Below are 22,422 nucleotides of genomic sequence, written 5' to 3' on the forward strand. Positions count from 1 at the left end.
TCATCTCATCCACCTCTACTGACTATAAGAAAGATTAACTACACAGCCTGATGTGAGGGCACATGCCCCTAATCTCAGCACAGAGGCTGCAAAGATAGGATTGCAAATTCAAGGCAGACTTGGACTACATAGTTAGACCCTAACCTCAAGGAATGAAGAGAAAGAGAATAGAAAGAAGCTGGGAGGGAGAGAGGAAGGAATGAGGGGAGCACAGTCAGGCAGTGTCTGCACACAAGTTCACTTTCTGGATATGAATTTATCTCTTCTAAACATCACAAAATTATGTGGGATCTAGCTGGTCTCCTACGCCAGGGCTTTCACTAATTTAGGATAATTACAGCTTTAATGTGGGGAAGAGGTAGTGCAACTCTTACTCATTTTGCTTTCTGCTTCCTCTGCTTTTGTTGTAGAGATCTACTGCTACTTTAAGGCTGTCCTTGCTTCTTTCTCTAGCCTCAAATGCATTTATTCATTCATAACATATTTGATGTCTATGTATGTCAGACACTAGTCTACATATAGGATGTCAGTGATGAATAGAGTCCACAAAGTAAAGGCATCGTTATCCTAATGGGTGAGATTCAAAAACTAAATAAGGTGATGTCACTTCTTGAAGTTGTAAGTACTAGAGTAAATAGAAATGAAGACTAGAAAACACATGAGCTGGGTGTAGTGGCTCATCTCTGTAACCTCAGATTGGGAGATGGAGGCAGGAGGATCAGAAGTTCAAAAGGATGAAAGAGACAAAGTCTCGAAAGGGGGCGGGGGTGGGAGAATGACAAGAGAAACTACTTGGAAAGGAAAGCTCTCTCTGACATGTTAATTTGTCAGCAGAAATCTAATATAATGGAGGTGAGAGCTGTGTGTTGGAGAAGGAAGGTTTTCCTTTCAGGAATGAACATTTGGTAAACATGAAAGAGTAAAGTGCTGGGCAGTGGTGGCACACGCCTTTAATCCTAGCACTTGGCAGAGGCAAGAGGCAGGCAAGAGGCAAGAGGCAAGGAGGCAAGGAGGCAAGGAGGCAAGGAGGCAAGGAGGCAAGGAGGCAAGGAGGCAAGGAGGCAAGGAGGCAAGGAGGCAAGGAGGCAAGGAGGCAAGGAGGCAAGGAGGCAAGGAGGCAAGGAGGCAAGGAGGCAAGGAGGCAAGGAGGCAAGGAGGCAAGGAGGCAAGGAGGCAAGGAGGCAAGGAGGCAAGGAGGCAAGAGGCAGAGGCAGGTGGATTTCTGAGTTTGAGGCCAAACTGGTCTACAGAGTGAGTTCCAGGACAGCCAGGACTATACAGAGAAACCCTGTATTGAAAAACCAAAAAAGAGTAAAGAAAGTAAAAATAGTATCTAGGCAGTTTTGAGAAATAATAAAAAGACTGGTGCTAACAAATTAATGACTAGTAATATTGGTAAGGACCCTAGGAAAGAAACCAGGGTTAAGCAATAAAATGGTGCGGTTTCATCTTTACTCACTGAAATAGTGAATAGACTGCAGGGAAACAGAAGCCTGCCTGCCACGGACAGAGCCTTCAATGTGTTTTAAGGGAAATGCTCAAAACTGAGAGCAACGGCCAAGAAACTGAGGCATGCCCCAGGTGATGTCCATTATTTTTGTTAGCTTGACTGGCATCTAGTACATTAATTACTGAAACTTCAAATGTGCTTCGATTTGTTTTTTCATCTAGTTTCAACCCATCAACCCAATCAACCCAATCTCTCTGTTTCTTATTTTTCAAACTCCATTAAAGTCTCATCAGCTGAAGGTAATGTTTCTACCCAAAGCACTACAGAAGGAGACAAAAGCATCCAGTGGACCTATACTCAGTTCCTTTGTTCATGCCCCATAACTTGGCAACAACACAAATCACAAACTTTTTAAGGGGGTTTGGAGAGCTGCAACCATACTACACCTGCCATGATAAACTTTTTGCAGACAGAGAAAAGCCGTCACTACACTAGGCAACTCCTTCTATAAGTAAACAGCCCCAGTAAACAGAAGGCAACTTAAGGCTACTTTATTTGGAGGCACAAAGGAGAGATATGTTTTAGTATTGTCAGCTGTAGGAATATTTATGCTAACTTTACACTTTCATTAAAAGAATACATCATAATTACTGAGAAAGTTATATACATAAACTATATTAAATTCTTAAAAGAATATTCTATCAGGAACATATCAAGAACAAGAATGTTTTTCACAATTTCTAATTTTACTTCTTGGAAAATCATCCTTAAAGTTGTCTATAAAACTGTCTCTAATGAAAACTAACACAAACTTTCCCCTCACCAGCTTCCAATAAAATGAGATGCATTCCACAGGAAAAATTTCCAAGCCACAGTATAAAGTACTAAGGAATGGGTTAATCTGAATTTGCTAATGCGAAATGAGTCTGGACCTGCGCATAAGTATGAGGACTAGAGTTCTGATTCCTGGAAGCCACATAAATGTGGGGTGAGTGTGGTGGCCATTTGTAATTCCCGTGCTGGGAAGGTGCAGATGGGGTATCCCCAGAGCAAGCTGGCTAGACAGTTAGCCACATCACCAAGCTCTACTTCAAAGATGTATCAACAAACCCCATCACTCTTTCCCAACACTGTTGCTTCAGCCTACACAGTGAAGAACAGCAATGAAGGCAGTTTTAACTTATTGTACCTTTTCAACAAAGTAATCTCTGTAAGAAGCAGGCCTGGCAAGAATAAGAATTTAGGGTGTGCCAGGCAGCAGTGGTGCACACCTTTAATCCCAGCATTTGGGAGACAGAGGCAGGCAGATTTCTGAGTTTGAGGCCAGTCTGGTCTACAGAGTTCCAGGACAGCCAGGGCTATACAGAAAAACCAAAAAAAAAAAAAAAAAAAAAAATTTAGGGTGTACACTTTGGGATCAGACTCCAGAACTTACCAGCTCTGATACTAGCAAGGGGCTTGAAATAAGGCCTCCTAGACCGCAGTTACTTCATGTGTAACAATGCATGTGAGAAGCACTGAATGGCCTCAACTTGACTGTTATGTGGAAACTAAGAAAGAATCCTAATGATGTTCTGTAGCTCAAGCACTCTCACAACCTCTTCATTCAAGATTATTGCAGTAGTGGGGAAACTTTAGTTTTTTAATTACTAATGTACAGGAGCTGGAAAGATGTTTAGTAGTTAAGACAGATACTGCTCTTGCAGAGGACTTGGTTCCATTCCCAACACCCATATCAAGCAGAACTGCCTCTAACTCCAGTTCCAGGGGATCTGATACCCTTTGTCCTCTAAGGGCACCTGCACACATGTACACAAAAACTCAGGTACCTATACACATATACACATAAAAATAAAAAATATAAATTATACACAAGAGTAGGTTTCACTATGACACTTTCACTTACGGTTACTCCTCTCATTGTTTCTGTTTTAAGACGGGATCTCACAGAGCAGATGCTGGCCTTGAACTCAATTTGTACTTGTGGATGACCCTTAACTCTGGATTTGTAACAGTACCTCCAAAGAATAAGGACTGTATGCACTGCTCGTATATTGCAGTTGAGACCATGGTGTAGCAGGGTCTCCTCTCAATTGTTTTACATAATTATTCAGCTAAAATCTTTATAAAATCAAGGTAACTTTCAGATGATCAAATCTGGTAAACCCAGAGGCCAGAGAGATAACAATTACGAGTTCGAATTGCCCTTCTAGAAAATCCAAGTTCAGTTCCCAGCACCCACTTTCAACAGCACACAACTGGCTGTAACTCTAGCTCCAGCAGGCATCTAACGCCTTGGCCTCCGAGGGCATCTGCAATAGCGTGCACACACCCACAGGAAGATTTGGGCCACTCACATAATTGAAAATAAATCATTCCCCAAAACCCAACTTCAATCCAAGCAAAAGCTAATGTAAAAACAAAACAAAACAAAACAAAAACAAAACAAACAAAAAAAAACCCCAAAACCCTACAACTAAAATTTTTCAAAATACAGGTATAGTGCATTATAAATTATTGCAGCAACTCTGTGACTGATGAGCAGCCAGCAGTCTGTTTAAATGAATGTAATAAAACAGAGAACACTGTAATGCATCACTATTAAATAGTAGTCTCTTGAACAAACAAACAGATAAAAGGTTAGGAAGTTGAAGCCACAAAGGCCAAATTCAAACCTGCCTAAGTAGCTTTGCTACTGTGGGCAAGTTATACACTCTGTGCTTCCGTTTCTTCATACAGAACATTAGAATGTACTTCAGAATAATGTAGGAGCCATTTAGAAAAGAATACCAGACATAAATGCCACGTAGTTTGATGTTTGTGTATGTAGATATGTTTGCATTCATTTATTTATTTTTAAGAAGAGGTCTTGCTATGCAGCCCGGGCTCAGCTAGAACTCACAATTACTATTTTTCTGCTGTGGCCTGAGTCCTGGGACTGCAGGCACAGACACCATGCCCACCTGAATTCATTTTTCTTTCTTTTTTCTTCTTTACTACAGACTTTTAGGGTTCAGTTGTAAAATAAGTCACCATATGAAAAATAGCTATACTTATAAAGAAAGTAATCTTTATATTAAGCTGTAATAGAGACTTATGCAATAACCTTAAACTCTAAATGGCTTCAAGGCAATATGAAATCATAAATCCAGTTTAAAAAAATCATATACAAGCCGGGCAGTGGTGGTGCACGCCTTTAATCCCAGCACTTGGGAGGCAGAGGCAGGCGAATTTCTGAGTTCGAGGCCAGCCTGGTCTACAGAGTGAGTTCCAGGACAGCCAGGGCTACACAGAGAAACCTTGTCTCGAAAAACCAAAATCATATACCATCATCATTGTTGACACATTCTTAGATCTAAAAGTTGTTCATTTTCTGTGTGTTTAGTTTCTATTTTTAGTTTGGTTTGAATTTTCTGAGACAGAATCTCACTCAAACTCACCATAATTCCTACTTCCTCCCAAGTGCCAGGATTACAAATGTGTACAATGTCCTTCCTAAATTAGGTTAATTCTATTAATTCTTATATTTAACTTTGAAATATTTAAATGAGATTCAGAGTTCAATTTAATTGCTGGTTCTATACATAAGATCATCTAATTCATGTAAGCAATACATGAAATATGTAATGTTATAATGGACAATGTAGATACCCAAATTATATTTACTCAAAGAGCTGTACTACAAAGATTACTCTTCATTACTTTACTGGAAAAAAAAATTTGGCTGTAATAAATACTAACCAAATGTGTAAGTTAAAGTGCATCCAGCACAGTCTACAGGGGGATCTTTAAGATACTGAATACTAACTGTACTCCACTGATTTGGTGATTTTTCTAAAATAAACCACTATTCTGGTATATATGCTGGCACAATCCCAACACTTGGGAGATGGAGGCAGGGGGTCAAGAGGTCAAGGTCACCCTCATCTATACAGGAAGTTGGAGGTTAGTCTCCATTAAAAAAAAAAAAAAAGTCAGAAGAGGTCTGGGATTCTACCTGGACCTCTTCTGGAGACTAAGGAAGAGCTTAGAGATCAGGTGGGGTGGATGGAGGAGGAGCCACAGCAGGCCAGCCTTCAGGATGGAGAGTTGGGGCTCATGTAAGGTTCTTGTCTCCGTCCCATGTGGAATTCCACTTAGCTGCTTCTTAAAAGCTGTGACACCCTGCTGGCCACCCACCAAAGGTAGGGGGGAAAAAAGGATACAGGAGAAGTGGACCTGTTTAGAAATGGTTCTTTGGAGCAAATCCCATCTGCATTGTCAGGAAACCAGCAGTTCACGGGTCAACAGCGACAGCTCGATCCACTCAGAAATACTTCATGGATATACCAGCAGACCAGTTCAGTAGTCAGGATAGCAAACATCAATCAGCAGCAGTGGTACAACCTATCAGAGACAACTAGTCCCCAGCCGAATTAGAACTAGTCAGCAGGAAGTACCAAGGCCAACAGGCATGCAGTTCTCTGCTGTGTCTCATCAAAGCAAAGATCATCGAAGATGCAAGTTCAAGAAGCTTTTAGCTACGCAAGCAAGGGAAGCCTCACCTCCGTCAGTGTCTGGTTAGTACTGTTTCTACTCCTGCCAAACATCACATGTGTCCTCCACTGGTCTTGCCTCAGCCTATGAGTCTGACTTAGCAAAACTCCATGTGAGTCTGTCTCAGTTGACATCACTCTGCCAATCAGCCCGAGTCCACAGAAACAGCAAGAAGCCGCAACAACCACCAAAAGTTTTTTGGTGCGTTTCTCTCTATGGAGTCCTGACAGATGGAGCTCAACAATCCATGTAAGGCGGACCAGTGCATATATGTCATTAGCAAAGAATCCTTCATCGTGGGTCCTCTCACGTGCTTGTGTTAGCAAAACACTCTTTTACCCGTGTCTACTTCAGGAAAACACTCCTTCATGTGTTTGCCCCAACAAAACACCATCCAACACAACTGACTTTCCAAAGAACCCTTAAGTTTCCACTTTAAAATGGGTTCTAAGTTGCTCAGACTGGCCTGGCACTCTGTCTGTAGCCCGGGCAGTCTTCTTGCTGATCTTTCTGACTATTGGATTATTGAGTGTTTGTTTTGTGAAACAGGTCTCATTATGTAGCCTGGCTGTTCTGAACTCATAGAAATTTACATACTTCTACCTCCTAAGTGTTGGTATTAAATGCATGTGCCACCACACCTGGCAGGTGCATATTGACCCTTTCATCATGAATGCGTCTACATAGTGAGGAACAATGTTATTTCCAGTGAGACAGCTCAGTGGGTAAAGACACCTTCCACATAGCCTGACAACCTGATCCAGAGCCCCCGTGTGGTGGAAGCAAGAATCGTTTCTGACCTCCACAGGTGCCCCATGACCCTAATACAAGTCATGCACACACATGATAAAAATAAATTAAAAAAAAAAAAAAGTCATACTTAAACTATAAATTTCTTCTGATTTAAAATGATTTTGCATACTCAAAAGGTAAAAACATTAAAGACAAATATGAGGTCCATGCTTTAAATGTCTGATTTTGTTTGTTTGTTTTTCAAGACAGGGTTTCTCTTTGTAGCCCTGGCTGTTCTGGAACTCGTTCTGTAGACCAGGCTGGCCTCAAACTCAGAGATTTGCCTGTCTCTGCCTCCTGAGTGCTGGGATTAAAGGAGTACATGACCACTGCCAGGCTTAAATGTATGATTTTTCTAAATTTGCTATAAATAAAGTACTCCTACATTCACTAACTAGCTACCTCATGACTTGGTTGATGGTGCCAAACAAAATCAAGATGATATATTCTATCATGTGCTATGTTCTCTAATATAAAGGATTTCATGTGTCTTAGACTTAATATATGTATTTGGAACAGGAACATGCACTTACATTTTTAAGTTAATTAGAATATAAAGTCCAGCTGTTTTTCTTTGTATTTTATTATAAATAGAATTCAACTGTTGGTATAAACCATGTAGGTGAATTTATGGAACAATATCCCAGTCCTAACATGGTATGTTTCTATTTGAACTAGTCTTCCTCCATTTCACAGACTACAATAACATGTAATACACAAAAATTTTTTAGATAAAAAGCTTCTATTAAAGCTACTAAAAAGCTTTATGAGAGCCTTTTATTTGTGAAAGTAAAGGATGAAGTCGTGAGGAAGAGTAGGCAGATCACAAAACCAAGGTACAATGGTAAGGACATGCTGGAAGTATATTTTGCTTCTTGAATATTTAAAACTGCATCATCCTTTAAATATCATAGTACTCTAGGGGGAAAAAAATCAAAGCACTGTGAAAAAGTACAATGGGAAGTAAGTTGGCAAAAATAATAACCAAAAATGATCACGCAAAAACCAGAAAACACGGCAGGTATAAAGCATGCAGAAATGCTTTTTAAATTGAGTACTCAGACTTAAAAACTGAAACAAACATAAAGTAAAAATTGCTACAGAAAACCTACAGTGGTTTCTCTTTACAGCTTTAAAAGCAGTGTCTTTGGTAACGGGAGAGCTGACAGTTGTGGTAGTTTGAAAGCAAATGGCCCCCCATAGGCTTTTATGTTTAAATGCTTAGTCCTCAATAAAACTGGGAAGGACTGGGAGATGTAGTCTGGCTGGAGTAGGTGTGGCCTTACTGAAGGATGACCTTGTTGGAGAAGGTGTATCATTGGGGATAGGCTTTAAAGTCTCAAAAGGCTCAGTGTGAGCTCCTGTATGTTCTCTCTCCCATCTGCTTCCTGCCACGATAATCATGGATTAACCCTCTAAAACTGTAATCAAGACCCAAGTTTAATACTTTCTTTGGTCATGGTGTCTCCTCACATCAACAGAACACTGACCAAGACAGCAGGTAAGTAAGAAAGGCAGGTTCTTCAGTACCTAGGAAGTCTGTCATGTTCTGACCCACATCCAGGAATATGAACACTGATGCTCCACTGACAATCTCGAATCTTTACTTCATTTAGGGGCTTCTATGTAGAATATAGATCACAACAGGAAAGTATCACTTTAAAAATCTAACTTATTCTGTCTGCATTAACAGTTTGTTTCTCTGGTCCCTTTTAAAAGACAAATCCAGGTTATAAATTTTGTATTTGAAACAGTCTCACTATGCAACTCTGACTGGCTTGGAACTCAGATAATCTACCTACCTCTGCTTCCCAAGTGCTGAGACTAAAGGCACATGCCACCATGCCTGGCCATCACATGTATTTTTAATCCTAATTTTTAATCCTTCACTCCTGAAACTTAAACCCATCAAAATCACCCTTCAAATACTACGCTGTGCTCACTAGTCTACAGTTTTCAGAGAACTAAATCTCATCACTCTGAATGCAAGTGCAGAACTTCTTTTTTAAAAAATTATCTTAGTGGGCTAGAGAGATGGTTCAGTGGTTAAGAGCATTAGCTATTCTTCCAGAGGACCAAGGTTTGAGTCCCAGCACCCACATAGTAGCTCACAACCATCCAGTTCCAGGAAATCTAATACACTCTTCTGGCCTCTGAGGGCACCAGGCACTCATATCATAAAGAAGAAAAGCATTCTTTAAAGAATTTTTATTTATTTATATATTTTTATGTATTTGTATATGTATTTTTATTTATTTTTATGTATATGAATACACTATCGCTATCTTCAGATACACCAGAACAGGGCATCCGATCCTATTACAGATGGTTGTGAGCCACCATGTGCTGGGAATTGAACTCAGGACATATGGAAGAGCAGCCAGTGCTCTTAACTGCTGAGCCATCTCTCCAGTCTAAGAAGAAAAATTTTTTTTAAAAAGAAGAAAAAAAAAATCATCTTTTTTTGTTTGTTTTTTAAGACATGGTTTCTCTGTGTAACAGAGACCTAGCTACCCTGGACTCACTTTGCAGACCAGGTTAGCCTGGAACTCCCAGATGCCCACCTGCCTTTGCCTCCAAAGTGCTGGGAGTAAAGGTGTGTACCACCACAACTGGCCCATCATTAATTCTTAAAGATGGATTATCAATGAAGGAGTATATTTGAACTCTAAATTCCCTTTGGCTATACACTATAAAAACCTCACTAGGCTCAGACTGTAACTATGAGTAAAAAGCAACCAAACAGGCCGGGCATAGTGTCATGTGCCTTTAATCCCAGCACTGCAAAAGCAAAGGCAGGCGGATCTCTCTAAGTTCAAAGCCAGCCTGGTCTACAAAGCAATTCAGGACAGTCAGAGAAACAAAACAAAGCAAAACAAAAAACTCAACCCTGCTCACCCCAAAAATATCAAGCACGATGGCATAGACCTGTAATCCCAGAGTTTAGAAGGCAGGAGGACCACAAGTTCAATGCTATCTTCTACTACATAGCAAATTCCAAAAGTTCCAGGCCAGCCTAGGGTCAAACCACACCACAAAAACAGAGGAAGGAGGAAACAAAGGTAGTGGGGGGTGGGAGGTGGGGGAAGGAACATAAAGTTCAGGAATGAAAACAAAGTTGAAAGTTGTGCACCAACTATATACATAAAAAAGATATATTTGGAGAACAAGGGTGTTTTGGTTGCACCGACACCGGTACATAGGCGCGGGCTGGCATGTCCTTGGGCTAAAGATCGAGACATCTTCGAGTCTGAGCGTTTGTGGTGTTGACTGGCCTGGAGCAAATTAAAAATGGGTGACATTGAAAGGGCAAGAAGATTTTTGTTCAGAAGTGTTCCCAGTGTCACACTTTGGAAAAGGGAGGCAAGCATAAGACTGAACCAAATCTCCATGGTCTGTCTGGGTGGAAGACATGTCAGGCTGCTGGATTCTCTTACATGGATGCCAACAAGAACAAAGGCATCACCTGGGGAGAGGATGCCCTGATGGAGTATTTGGAGAATCCCAAAAAGTACATCCCTGGAACAAAATGATCTTCACTGGAATTAAGAAGGGAGAAAGGGCAAACCTAAAAGCTTATCTTAAAAAGGCTACTAATGAGTAATTCCACGGCCTTATTTATTACAAAACAAATGTCTCATGGCTTTTAATGTATACCATAATTTAATTCATACACCAAACTCAGATCATGAATGGTTAACAATGTTTTTGTTGGACAGTCCTGACTTAAGTAAAACTGACTTGTCGTAAAGTGGGTATGATCTTTTTTAAAGCAACAATTCCGGTTGTATACATGCCATCACCGCTCCTCTCTTTCTCAAGATAAGATTGGACTTAATTAATAAGGTTTTACTTTCCATAAATATGGGGGTGTCGCCTCAAACCTATTAAATGGTTTTATACTTAGATTTATATAACTGGGTATATGAATATGTTTAAACACTGGGAAAATTCTATCACTGTCTCAGAAACAAGAAGACTCACCTGTGTTTCAGTTTGTGTTCACTGGCCTCTTTTAGGCAATGGCTAAACACGAGGAAGCAACTGTCTATTTTTGACAATGCTGTTTTAATTAGAATTCCCTACATCAAGGATGCTGCGTTTTACCACTGAAAGGCATTTACTGTGGTTTATGTATGATATCAAATAAAGAGTATTTAACACTTCTTAAAAAAGAAAAGAAAAGAAAAGAAAAGAAAGAAATATTTGTCAAACCTTGAGGTAAAGAAGCCAGTGGAGCTGCCACAGTTACTGGGGTTGTTGCTGGGAAATGAGAAGGTTAGGCTGAACAAAGTCAACTCTTTCCAGTCGGTGGAGGTGCAGGGGAGGACAGATAAACGTTCATAGGGGCTTCCCTGGCCAGGTTAATCCTGAAAACCAACCAGAAGGGTCTTTCTCTGTGGCATCTAGGACTAACATGGCCAAGCTCCAAAGTTCTTTGCTAAAAATAGCTGGAGGGAATAGCCCAATTTTGAAATATGCCAGACTATGCTATACTCTCATATCTGTATATGAGAGAGAACTGCGCCAAGAGAAACCAATAATAAACACAGATTTGTTCTGTTCATATTGAATTATTAATACTGAATTTTAGACTGATCACACATAAAAGAAAATGGCGGTTGCAAGAAAATGCTGCAAACACCCAAAAAACTGAAGGGAGGAGAAAAAAAAAAAAGATCATCCAAAGTTGTACCTCTAGATATACCTTAGATCACATAATTTGAAAAACAGGACATTAACCATTATTAAGTCTAACCCTTTTCACATTATAGATGCCTTAAAACCTCCAGAAAATGTAAGTTAAGATAATATGTCTTAAGTTTTAAGATGAGAAGATCATGATTTCTAAACCATGGTAGCAACACTAAAGAAAAAGAAGTTAAAAAGAATGTTCTAAGAAACAATGTCTGGCTTATTCGGAAAATTACAGTGGTGAATCTTGGCAGGAAACAGCAGCACCACACTAAAATGTTTTAAAAGTTTATAAACCTGGAGTCCTCTAACTTTAAATCCATGCAGAGTGCAGAACATCCGCATTTTTGCCTCAGCTGTGCATATTCATTCTCGTGGGACAGAGGACACAAAACAGGCCAGGACGAAGACCTGTCAATGTAGATCACACAAGCGAGCCCGCCACCTGTTCGCTGCGGTCCAGGGAGCCCAGCAAACTGAGGCAGAGCGAGGAGCTGGGAACGCCTTTGTTGTTCTCTAACTAGGGAAGCGACCTCAAGTCTAACCTCGCGCCTCAAGGCAGAACTTGCCCCTGGAGAAGTCGGCCCGGATCTAGACTTTGAAGAAGCCCTCCTCTGGCTCCGAAAAGGCAGGCAAAACACTCGTGTCATCTACTAGTCCCTGGAGGAAGGAAGGGTCACAGGTGAACAGCGCTGGGGGGCGGAGCTGAACCCCAACGCCCCGGATGGAGGAACAGTGGGCTCTCAACACACGGGTTCGGAGAAGTGCTAAGAGAAGGGGAGGAAGAGACAGGGCGCTGAGGTGAGAAGGGGCGAGGCCAGAGCGATGGAAAATGCTCGAGGGCAGACCGGCAGGGACGAGGAAACGGCAAAGGGACCCCTAGCCAGCACGACCGGGGAGGAACTCCTCAGCCGGGACCCTGAAGGCTGCACGCGAGCCGCCGCGCTCACACCGTGGCGGCGGCGGAGACTCACCAGACGGCTGCAGACGCTCCACAACACGACATGGGACCACTTCGGACCCTCTGTGGAACCAACAGAGTGGCGGAAACCGCGGCGTTAGCGTGACCCGGATGCGCATCCCTAGGAACCGGAAGTAGATATACGGGGCCTTCTAACAATCCACACCCGGTTCCGCCAGAACCCCGAGTACCCGTCAGGCTTCTCGGGGCGGGGCAAGGCCTAGGTCCCGCCCACCTCGCAGACCGAGGCGTGTGATTGACACCCTGGCCACTAAACACTCGACACCTTACTGAGTGCTTCACAGGGTGCCTGCGCTGCTAAGCTGCAGCCGCTTTCGTGAAAAGTACTCCGGACCTCCTTTCCTTGCACTTTCCACTCCCCAAAACAAAGTTCTACTCTGGCTGGTCTCGAACTCAGGATCCTCCTCCTTCAGCCTAGGGCTTGTAGAACAGGCTTGTGCCTCCATGCCCAGCCACCGCTCTCCAGAATCTTTGAAAGTAAGTGCTAAAAAAATGTGTGTGATTCCTACCGTCAGTTGGTCGATTTAGAAAAGCTAGGAGAGAAGGAATGGAACTTTTGAATACACTTGAAAGGCTAACTCAAAGTGAATATTTTTATCCGAAAATTTAGTTTACACGTAGTATTACACTTGCAACTGCCTTCATTTTGTGAATATTGTTTTTAGGAACTTTTTTTGTTTGTTTTTGCTTTGGGGGCGGGAGGAGGGGGTTTTGTTGTTTTGTCGAGACAAGTTTTCTCTGTGTACCTTGACCTGGAACTCCCTCTATAGATCAGGCTAGTCTCGATCTTCGAGATCTACCTTCTCGGCTCAGAAACATTGTTTAATGCTTCATAGATTTTAAAATGCAACTTAAGTGTGGACGAGGAATGGAGTTGAAAACAGGTTTTGTCTGCAGGTAGCTGCCTGCAGAGGGGCGAGCCCGTGCCCTTTGCTCTCTCTCTCCCTGGTTCGAATCCCGCTGTGACTCCGCCCGAGTTTCATGAAAAAAAAAAAAGTTAAAAAAAAAAAAAGGCCGGGCGGTGGTGGTGCACGCCTTTAATCCTAGCACTTGGGAGGCAGAGGCAGGCGGATTTCTGAGTTCGAGGCCAGCCTGGTCTACAGCGTGAGTTCCAGGACAGCCAGGGCTATACAGAGAAACCCTGTCTCGACCCCCCCCCCCAAAAAAAAAAGAAAAGAAAACAGGTTTTGTGTCGTCTTCAGTGGATTCAATCTCAGAAGGGAAAGACCCTCAAGAAAAAAGACCCAGGATTACAAATACAATATTAGATTAACCACAAAGTTAAAAAACAAAAACCTAGCTTTTTTTTTTGTTTTCTTTTGTTTTTGGGTTTTTTTTTGTTTTTGTTTGTTTGTTTGTTTGTTTTTGTTTTTTTTTTGGTTTTTTTTTTTTTTTTTTTGGTTTTTCGAGAAAGGGTTTCTCTGTGTAGCCCTTAGCCCTGTCCTGCCTCTGCCTCCCAAGCGCTGGGATTAAAGGGTGCGCCACCACCGCCCGGCTCTAGCTTTTCAATATAAATAAAAAACAAAAGATTTTTATTAGCTCCTTCTATTTCAACAAATTCCTAAACAACTACTTTCGGGAAGCTTCTTAACCACTCTTTCTCACACATCACACCTAATTAGCACAATCAGTAGTTGCTGTCTTCAAAGTCTATGCAGAATCGGACCATTTCCCATCTGTGTTGGTATAAACCACAGTCAATATGTAATTCGGAGTGTCTTATTCATATGCTTGCTACCCTATACTCAACACAGAAGCAGAAGCCTCTTGTGAAAGCCTTAATTAAATCACCTGCTTCTTCCAATGGCACTGTCTCAGTGTGAACGCCAAAATCCTTACGTTACCTACAGGACCCAGAACTTAAGTCAGCAGAGTAGAACTCTAACCTACTTTATCTTGTCTTCCTTCCACTTAAGACACACCGACCTCTGCTGTTCTTCCAGCCTGCAGGTAGGCTCGGGTGCTGTCTGCTTTGTACTCCCTCTGCCCGGAGTGCTTTTCCCTCATACAGCTCTATGGTTCACCTTGTCGCCCCCTTTAAAGCTTCAAATGTGTCTTCTCATGGAGACCACCTCTGACGCTGTGCTTTAAGTGGGAGCCTGATTGTCTCCCTGTACTTTCTTAACCCCTGATAATTGTTCTCAAGACATTTGTCCAACAAGTTGCTTGTGGGTTTGGCTTACTGTCTCCCCATCAGAATAGAAGTTCTGTAAGGGCTTGGATTGGGGTTTGGAGGAGTGTTTGTTTATTTGTTTGGGGTTTGGGGTTTTTTGTTGTTGTTGTTTGGTTTATGTTTTGGGTTTTTGAGATAAGGTGTCTTGTATCCACTAGATTTGTGGTTGAAAATGGATTTGAACTTCTGATTCCTCTGCCTCCTCCTCTCCAATGCTAGAATCTCAGGTGTGATTCTATGCTGGAATGTTCATTTTTTTGTGAGTGTATTTTGGCAATAGAACACAATGTTACATAGTAAACAGCGAGTACATGAAAGGCTAGATTAATTGCTCTTTTTTTTTTTTTTTTTAACTACTTTTACTGACATGAACCACCAGCTCCACCAGAGGGAGCCCACAAACAATGTGATGCCCACAGACACTGTTACCAAAGTACATACTATACATACATATCAGTCCTATGCATTAATTACCAATTTAAAAACAACACCCTAGGGCCAGCAAGATGCCTCAGCAGGTGAAGACAGTTGCCTCCAAGCTTGATGACCTGAGTTCAATCCCTAAGACCCACATGGTGCGACAAGAGAATCAATTTCTGCAAGCTATTCTCTGACCCTCATACAAGCTCTACTTACACCCATACACATGCACATGGGTAAATAAATAAATGTAAAAAAAAAAAAAACCAAAAAACAAAAAAATCAGTGTCTTTGTAATATATATATACATATACGTACATACATATATGTATATAATTTCACTATGTAGTCCTGGCTGTCCTGGAACTCTATGTAGACCAGGATGGCTTCAAACTCACAAAGATCTGCCTGCCTCTGCCTCTCTACTGCTAAGATAAAAGACATTCCTCACCATTCCTGGTCTTTGGCATTCTTTGAGAAAAAAAAATCCTTGCTGCTTACTGTAATCTACATGGTCCCTCTTGGCCAGCCCCTCCCAGCTCTCAGTTTGCATGCCTAGCCTCCACTCACACAAAAACCTCTAGCCGAGCCGTCTTTCTTTGTATTTGTGCATTTTGAGGTCATGGTGGCACAAGCCTGTAATTCCAGTTCTGGGGAGACAGAGACAAGAGGATTGACTATTCCAAATTGGAGGCCAGCCTAGTCTCAGTACTGAGACTTTGTCTCAAAAACAAATATATAAAAACCAAAAACTATAGTCCTTGACTTTGAGTCTTACAAGTACACACAGAACCTATAACTGAGTTCACAGTATAGATGAGGTATTGTGTCAGGGAAAAAAATTAAGGGACTTCCTTGAGGTCACATGACTAAGCTGGGGATGGTGACACATGCCTGTAATCCCAGCACTCAGGAGGTTGGGGCAGCAGGTGAGTTCAAAGACAACCTGGGCTACATAGCCAGGCCCTGTTTCAGAAAACCACAGAACAGCAGTTGCCAGTGGAGCCTCTACCATGCAGCCCACCCAAAGTATAACTTTTCCTTTTTCCATGTTTTTATTCTTTTTCTTTCTTTCAGATACTTGTCTGGTTTTCCTGGTGCTCTGTGCTTTCTCACGCTGCCTGCTAAGTGCCCTCCCAGGACCCAGCTCTCTGTCATGGCTGACCTCTGCTCCTAACTCAAAGGCACCCTTCTCTGCTCTGTCTCTCTCTTGGCAGCTGCCAAGGCCTACAGCTTGCCTTCACTGTTGTTTTCTCTTAATCTCTTAAAAAAAATATTCTTGAACTTAATAACAACACAAAAAGAACAAAACAAAACTATCAGTGAGGACTTAAACTAGGTCAGGATGACTTCAGAGCCCAGGGTCTTAAACTGCTGGGCGGAGCTTCCCTCCCACTTCAGGAAGAATAGCAGGAGAGCCGGAGGACAAGGAGGTTTGCATTTACTTACAGGTTTCTCACTGGTTTCATGCCTCTCTCCTCCTCTTCTTCCTCCCCCTCTCCTCTCTGTTTTTTGTTTTTTGGTTTGAGACAGGGTTTACTATATCTCTCTCTGTCCTAAAAGTTTTTCCATCTTTGCTTCCCAATGTGGAATTCCAGGCATACACTATACTTTGATATTATATCCAGTAGAAACGTTTTGTGAGTTTTGATTTTCCTGCCTTAGTACAGTATTTCTGAGGACAAACCTAAATAAATACACCAAAAATGCTGTTATGATTTCTTCAAGCTTAGTTGTATAACACTCACATATCTATATAATTTCTTTTTCTTTTTCTATAGATTAGGACCAATTCACTCAAAATTTAACACAAAAGAAGGCTATTCTAGACATATACTACTAAACAAAGCCAAGGTACAAATCAAAACACAAAACTAAATAAGACAAAACACTAAAATAAGACTGATTATAAGGCCTCTGAATTGAATTATTTCTAGTTTAGTTTTTTTTTTATTTTGTTTTTATTTTTAATTTTTTTGAGGCAGAGTCTCACTATGTAGTAGGGGCTATCCTGGAACTCAAAATATAGACCCGGCTGGCCTCAAACTCATAGAAATATAATCTGCCTATGCCTCCTGAGTGCTGGGCCTAAAGGTATGTATGTACTACTACTCCCAACTTATTTCTAGTTTAAAGATCATGTATGCCCCATGTTTATAATAGTCATCAATGTCATGCTTGACATGACTGAAGAACAATGATCTGGGTTTATATATGTCAGTGTTGTCTATCGTTCTTTGTGTATGTATGTGGGATAAGTTCATATATAGGTGTGGGTTCACATGTATGCATGGACACGTGGAAGTCCAAGGCAGAGGTTGGGAGTCTTCCTCGATCACTCTCTGCTTTATAGATTGTGACTGGTTCTCTCCCTGAACCTAGGACTCCATAGAGAGAAACACACCAAAAAGCATCTGATGGTGTGTTGCAGTTCTTGCTGCTTCCAAGGACTTCTGAGGGCTGCTTGGCAGACTAATGTCAGCTGAGACAGACATACATGCAGAGGCAAGACCTGTGAGGTTATAAATAAGATTTGAGGGACAGTGACAGAAGCTGAGCTAGCTTTGCAATGCTTGTTGGTCTCACGCCTTTGCTGATCTTCGATTTACTGAGGGAGCTACGGCAAAGAACCCCAGGTGTCTCTCCTGCTGACTCGTGCCAAGGCTGAGGCATGACTGTCTCTGATAGATAGTGCCGCTGCTACTGATTTCTGTAAGATAACCCAGCTCTACGGAGCTGGACTGCTGGTGTATCTGTAAAGTGTTTGCGAATGGATAGAGCTGCTGCTGCTGCCAACCTGTGAACTGAACTGCCGATTTCCAGACAACACAAGCAGGAGTTGTCCAAAGAACCTTTCTAAATAGGTCTCTCCCTTTATAAAAAATTTCCCCTATATCCTTTCTTTATTACTACCCTGGTGGGTGGTGGGCTAAAGGGGAGGTTAAAGCATTTAAAAACCATCATTAAAAATAAAGTTTGAAAAAATTAAAGTTACAGGATTGAAAATTGGTGTAAACACTATATATAGAAAATAGTGTTCCTAAAAGAAAATTTAGTGCTGGCCATGCCTTTACTCCTAGCTCTCGGGAGGCAAGAGGAAGTAATTTCAGTGAGTTTGAGGCCAGCCTAGTTTACATAATAAGTTCCAGGCCAGTCGGAGCTACCTTGTCTTCAAAAAAAGGCCAAAATGAAGACTCCAATCTATGTTCAAAGCAAGGGTCAAAAGGTCAAGGGAACACATCTCTAGGTCAAAGGTGGGAGATGACAGAAGAATCACTCTGGAGGATATAAAGAGAATGTAGAGAAGACAGTCAACCAGTAGGAAGGCAAACTGACCTCTGCTGCCAGTCCTCGCTACAGATAGCAGCTACCAGTACCAGATGGGTTAGTTCTCCAATAAAGGTACCTTGACCAGGTGCAGACCAGGTGTACTTGGATGGACACAGCCTTGGGAGAACTCACTGGTTTAGTAAAATATAGTCTACCTGGTGTTAGAAGCAGATGTGGTAGTCTCATCCATGATCCCAGCACTTGGGAGCAAGATGCAAGAGGATTGCCACAAGTTCAAGACCAGCCTAGTCTTCATGCCAAGTTAAAATGCCATCTGTGGTGATTTGAATATGCTTGGCCCAGGGAGTTGCACTACTAAGAGATGTGGCCTTGTTGGAATAGGTGTGGCTCCCTCAAACGGTCCTCTTACCCTTGTGTGTAGTAAGGCACACATTACACAAATAAATGAATAGATAAATAAGTGTAATAAAAGGGGAAGGCCCAATGGAAAGGCCTAGGCCATCAACATGGCACCATTATGAATGGATTAATTCCCCCCTCCCCCTTAAAGTTTTGGTTTTCCCTTCCTCCCCTTCCTTTTCTTCTCTCTCTGTTGGGGATTGGTCTGGTGCAGCTATGTATTCAGATGCTAAATACTGGTCCCCCCTGGTCTGGTTGTCCCCCACCCCCATGAGCACACCCTCAGGTACACACCAAGTGATGCTACTTAAGCCTTGCTCCCTAATTTAAAGCTATTGGTTAAATAAAAATGGCTACAGCCAGTTCCAGGGGAGAATAAAGGAGCAGGCTTTCAGTTCCCAGGCTAACAGTCACAGGGAGGGATGACAAGGAGCAAGAGAGGGGGAAGAAAGAGGAGGAAGGAGAAAGGAGAGAGGAGGGGGCCATGAGAGGAGATGGACCATGAGCACACAGCCAAGGGAAGTGTGCCCCAAGGACAGGCTGGTGGAGCAGAAATAACCCAGGTGAGACTCACAGCAAGCAACAAGGGACGTCCGGCTGGGATGTTACTTAGAACCTCACAACCTGCCCAGCCTAGGCTTATAGCTTGAAAATAAAATATCAAGATTTTGTGTCTTTTATAGGGGCTAGTTAGAATAGATAATTCATTTATACCTCACGGCTTCCCCCTCTGCTCCTCTTCCCCTCCCCCTCTTCTTCTTCCCTCCTCCTCTTTCTTCTTCTTCTTCTATAAATAAGGTCTTATGTAGCCCAGGCTAGCTTTGATCTGGCTAAGTAGTCAAGGATGACCTTGACTTCTGGTCCTCCTGAGTTTTGTAGCTAGTTCAGAAACACCACACTGGGCCTCACACTACTTTATTTTCCCACATCAGGGTTGTGCTGGGACTTTCCCTCATTGGGGGTGTAGGTGTACTTTTGGGCTACTTTATTGGGTTCTTGTATCTACAACCCTTCCAACCTTTATTCTACCCCAATTCCTTCCAACCCCCCAACACTAGGTTGGAGAGAAAGAAAATTAGAGGGGAAAGAGAATCTGGACCTCTTCCTGCTGATTAGGGGCAAGTCCAATCTTTGTTGTCAGAATATCCAGCTATCCAGCTATCCCGCTATCCCGCTATCCCGCTATCCAGCAGCAGCAGCTGTTACAGGCCCTCTTGGGGCTCTCCTATTTATACCCTCTCCAGAGTCCCTAGAATTGAATTCTTTGCAGATGGCAAATAAATAAATAAATAAATAAATAAATAAAAATAAAATCATAACCCACAAGAGCATGAGATTCTGTTAGTGGCAGTGAACAAACTGAAGCAGCCCCATATCCCACACCTGGGATTAAAACAAAAACATATCTACATAACAAAACTGGGTTTTTAGGAAACCAAAATCCTTACTGGAGGTAAGGGGAGCCTGGAGAGATGGCTCAGCCGTCAAAAGCATTTGCTGTTCTTACAGAGGACCCGAGTTCAGTTTCCAGCACCCTCAGAGCTGCCTGTGATTCCAGCTCCAGGGCATCCAGCGCCCTCTGCTGGCGACCATGAGTTCTGTGGTAACATGCACATGACCCCCACACACAAACACCTTGTCCTAATTAGGGTTTATTGCTTCAATGAAACACCATGACCAAAACAACTTGCAGAGGAATGGGTTTATTTGGCTTACACTTCCACATCATTGTGGGGCAGTGGGCTGTGAGTGGCAGCTGGGTACCTAGTCGACCTCCTTGGAACCCAGGAGACCCTAAAGAGATGGTAGGAGTTTGGCTCACTCCTGGGCCCCCTGGCTGCTTTCACTTAGCTTCAGCCCTCCACAGCCCCTCCCAAAGAGAGGTTTGAGGCCAAAGGTCACGTAGGGAGTGTGACAAAGGCCACAAAGCCTCAAGACATCTCCATATTCATGAGATACCTAAAGGCCTGAGAGCATAGCCAATTAAGCATTCGTTCCCAGACCCTCCTCCTCCTCTTAAAAGGTATTTAACCTCAGGCCCACCCTGAGAACTCTGGGTATAGCTTCATCCATTTTCCGCCACGACAATAAAGATCTTAAGACCATATCTTAAGACCATGGACTACCTCTCCTTTTGGGGGCCCACTGTGGAGAAGGTCTTCAACTACAGAGCCGCCATCTAATCTCCCCTGCTATGTTTCAGCCACGGAGGCCACCAACTCAGGCAAGCTAGCGGAGCCAGCCATGACCCAGCCAAGAGAGTCGCCATGACCAAGAGTCTCTTCCCTACGGGAAGCTGCTGGAGCTCGTTCCCCTCACCCCTTCGGCTGCGGGTCAGTCCAGCCTGAATGCCCCATCTCAGCCTTTCCATGGCCTCTCAGCAGCCCTTGAGAGGCCAAGGGTCTGAAACCAGTCGGTCCCTGGCCGCCTCCTGGACCTCGGATTTCCAACCTAAGAGCTCTGGCCCCCAGGGGGTCTCAGACTGTGTTCTATCCACCCCGAGCAGAGCCCTGCGGCTTCTCACAACCCCATGTCTGTGTGGCGTGGAGAGAACACAGTTGAATTCCCGCACCTCTGCTGCCCTGAGCCTCAGCCCCTTGGGGTGGCAGACACTCGGGACCCACAATTCAGCCCAACAGGACCCACGCCCACACTCAAGACACAGCCCAGCTGACACGCTGTCCTGTGGCTGTTTAGACTAAAGGACATTGAGGCCCTTCCAAGGCTGTTTTCTTGTCCAGTCTTTTTTTTTCTGCCCTTGGGTCTTCACAATGCCCGAAGCTATGCGCACCACAGCCCAACACATCATGGTTCATCACTGAAGGAAGTCAGGACAGGAACTCAAACAGGGCAAGAACTTGGAGGCAGGACCTGATGCAGAGCCATGGAGGAGCGCTGCTTACTGGCTTTCTCAGCTTGCTCTCTTAGAGAACCTAGGACCACCAAGCCCAGGGATGGCACCACCCACAATGGGCTTGGCCCTCCCACATCAATCACTAATTAAGAAAATACTCTACAGGCTTGCCCACAGCCCAATCTCATGAAAGTATTTATTCAATTGGGGTTTCTCCTCTCAGATGGGTTTAGCCTCTGTCAAACTGATATAAAATCAGCCAGCACACACAATTAAAATTGATTTTTAAAAATTATTTTGTTACTTTATATGTATTAAATGTTTCAACTAAAAGGAAAAAAAAAGTGTTTCAACTATGTGTGTACACAGGGCGCGCGCGTGTGTGTGTGTGTGTGTGTGTGTGTGTGCCAACAGAGTCCAGAAGGAGGTGTTGCATCTCTTAGAACTTGAGCCCCAGGCAATTGTGAGTCTTCTGCAAGAACAGTATTGCACATTCAACTCTGGATCTTATGCCCAGCCTCCCTTCCCCTCCGTGGCTCTTTTTACTAGAACTTAAATGTAAAGTGAACCAACAATGGACAGGAGGGCAGGGTGGGGCTAGAACCCGGGTCTCTTTCCATCTTGGCATGACTTCATCTTCAGTGGCAGTAAGGACACGATGTTCCTCACCTCTGAACCTCAGTCTCTTCAGCTACACAGAGGAGTGCCTCCCTCTTAACTCGGAAAATTCAGGTACCTGGCGCAGAACAGACAGGGATGATGTCAGCATCCTTCCGGTCCGTTATTGTCTCAAAGAACCCCCAACAGCATCCGGAAGGATGATCCCAGCC

At 43.0% G+C, this 22,422-nt stretch overlaps 1 protein-coding gene, 1 long non-coding RNA gene and 1 pseudogene across 4 annotated transcripts in view; 2 read left to right on the top strand and 1 right to left on the bottom strand.

The window, feature by feature from the left end:
- Eya3 (EYA transcriptional coactivator and phosphatase 3) overlaps positions 1-12,576 on the bottom strand; it is an 83,237-nt gene extending 70,661 nt beyond the window's left edge. For 2 of the 3 annotated variants that reach the window (XM_034502091.2, XM_034502089.2), the window contains exon 1: positions 12,448-12,576. The gene's annotated coding sequence lies outside the window, so the exon portion shown is untranslated. Of the gene's footprint in view, positions 1-12,018; positions 12,138-12,447 lie in introns of those variants that run through there. The other variant, XM_076934060.1, reaches the window with a different exon arrangement.
- On the top strand, positions 8,071-11,004 carry LOC117708452 (cytochrome c, somatic-like; annotated as a pseudogene).
- A 25-nt stretch (positions 12,577-12,601) lies between the features above and the next one.
- On the top strand, positions 12,602-21,936 carry LOC143442330 (uncharacterized). Its single transcript, XR_013110404.1, has 2 exons — positions 12,602-12,932; positions 20,942-21,936. It is a non-coding gene; the product is annotated as an uncharacterized LOC143442330 (long non-coding RNA).
- Positions 21,937-22,422: the final 486 nt, after the last annotated feature.

Source organism: Arvicanthis niloticus, chromosome 5, assembly GCF_011762505.2.
Source record: "Arvicanthis niloticus isolate mArvNil1 chromosome 5, mArvNil1.pat.X, whole genome shotgun sequence".
Taxonomy (NCBI): Eukaryota; Metazoa; Chordata; class Mammalia; order Rodentia; family Muridae; genus Arvicanthis; species Arvicanthis niloticus.